The sequence below is a fragment of the Coccinella septempunctata genome, chromosome 8 (genome assembly GCF_907165205.1).
Source record: "Coccinella septempunctata chromosome 8, icCocSept1.1, whole genome shotgun sequence".
Taxonomy (NCBI): Eukaryota; Metazoa; Arthropoda; class Insecta; order Coleoptera; family Coccinellidae; genus Coccinella; species Coccinella septempunctata.
Genome location: NC_058196.1, coordinates 16,106,436 through 16,108,713, shown reverse-complemented (window position 1 = coordinate 16,108,713; position 2,278 = coordinate 16,106,436). Strand labels below are relative to the sequence as shown.

The 2,278-nt window shown below is 36.3% G+C and overlaps 1 long non-coding RNA gene across 1 annotated transcript; it reads right to left on the bottom strand.

Moving 5' to 3' along the window:
• Positions 1-265: 265 nt before the first annotated feature.
• LOC123319124 lies at positions 266-1,271 on the bottom strand. The gene is made up of 2 exons (XR_006538451.1): positions 450-1,271; positions 266-331 (listed from the first exon to the last, which is right to left on the bottom strand). It is a non-coding gene; the product is annotated as an uncharacterized LOC123319124 (long non-coding RNA).
• Positions 1,272-2,278: the final 1,007 nt, after the last annotated feature.

Below are 2,278 nucleotides of genomic sequence, written 5' to 3'. Positions count from 1 at the left end.
TTCCGAAGGAATTGTCGTTCCAATAATGTGAGCTAGTCATGAACTATCATAGGAAGTCCCAGAGAAGTCGAAAAATTCAAGTGCAACTGTAGACCGGTTTCGGGATCATTTTCCCTCGTCAGTACAGTATAGCACTGAATCTCTCGAGCGGAGGATGGTAGTCTTATGCGATCTTGGACGTCTGTAGAGCTGCAAGAGGAGGCCATTTGGTAGATATTATTTTTCGAACATAAATATCATAACTAAGGGTGGCAAATGACGGTCATAGGAACATATATGCAATTTATTGTTCAATCAGCAACGTTTCGGCTAATATGTAGCCTTTATCAAGCTAAAATATGAAATGTTTCAAATCAATGTTACAAAATCAGAATTACAAAACATAAAAAATAAAAAGATGTAAAACATTCAAAGGACAACAAAAAGCCATAAATGGTGACGGGACTAACCTTCAGAACAAATCATCAACAATTTAATTTAAAAAATTCATTGTCAGAAAAAACAAAGTCATGAAGAGTTAAAAGACAAATCGGGATAGAGCATCAACAACCAAACGATGTGGCGCGATTGAAAGAAATCACTAAATTGTATAATCCAAATCAGTCCAACAATCAACAATCTTATCAAGATGACATATTAAAATGGACAGGTCGGTCTAATATACATTACACATAATCTAAAAATCAATATGTCTACGGTCTTGTTCTTATTCTATTTATTAAATTCAAATATGTAGAATTCAGTCCACCTAAATCAGTCCTATAATTCACCGTGTTAGGAGTTCTCTTTATATAAAGCATTTCTTTAAAATTCCTTCTGAACCAATTCTTCTCGAAATCTAATATTTCAACATTATCAAAATCAAAATTATGTTCACACATTCGAGCGTGTGCTGATAATGCTGTCGACTCTTTTGATCGCAAACAATCCCTCCTATGTTGATCCACCCTGCTTTTTAAATATTGTGTAGTCTGTCCAACATAGACTTTATCACAATCACCACAATTTATCTTGTAGATCAAACCTGACTTCTTCTCTTTAATGACAGGGTCTTTTAATCTGGTAAAAATTCGGTTCAGAGTGTTATAGCAGTAGGGTGAAATATTAGAACAGTACGGACGCATAACCCTCACTAGATCTTGATAGAGCCCTGGTATGTATAAAAGTCTGGACCAAGTTGGGACAGTGGAAGACGATGCACCATTCACTTGGGTCACAATGCTGTTCGAAGAAGAAAAAAATATTCTATTAACCAATCTCCTTGGATATCCATTTTGTTGTAATAAGTTTGACTGAGATTTGAAATTTCTTTCATGGAAAGAAGGGTCACTCAAATTCAAAATCCTATGTTTAATGGACCTAACGATGGCAGTCTTCTGCGACCTGGGATGCATCGACTGGTAGTTCATCAACCTGCCCGATGAAGTAGGTTTCGAGTATAGATCGGTTATTATTCTATTATTATGACGAATCAACCAGACATCTAAAAACGGAATCCTATTATCAACTTCCAACTCAAACGTGAACTTCAACCTGTCATGAAAACCATTAAACAAGTTCAGTGTCTCATCAACTTTGTCACGTGGAATACACATAATGATGTCATCAACATAAACATGTATAAAAGGTACCAGGAAATTCAGTCCACAAAGGACAAATCTTATCACAGCGTCCATCACCATCTCAGCCATCACAGAAGAAGCAGGATTACCCATGGCGGTACCCTCAATCTGTCCATACCACTCCCCATTGTACTGGAAATAGCTATTTTCCAACACAAACTTCACTAAATTTACCAACATCTCCTTGGTGAGACCAACTCTAGATTGTAAATCCAACCAGTGCTCATCGATCAATCGTAACAACAACTCATGTGGAATATTGGTGAACAGTGAAGAAACATCAAAACTAATGAGCACATAGTCCAACGGAAGGGTCAGATCGCGTAAATGGCCGACAAGATCATATGAATTCCGCACAGAATATTGAAATTTGTGTCTGAGATTATTCAGGACAGACGCCAGGAATTTAGACAAATTATAAGTAGGACCCCCACAACACGAAACAACAGGTCTAAGGGGCATTTATGGCTTTTTGTTGTCCTTTGAATGTTTTACATCTTTTTATTTTTTATGTTTTGTAATTCTGATTTTGTAACATTGATTTGAAACATTTCATATTTTAGCTTGATAAAGGCTACATATTAGCCGAAACGTTGCTGATTGAACAATAAATTGCATATATGTTCCTATGACCGTCATTTGCCACCCTTAGTGAA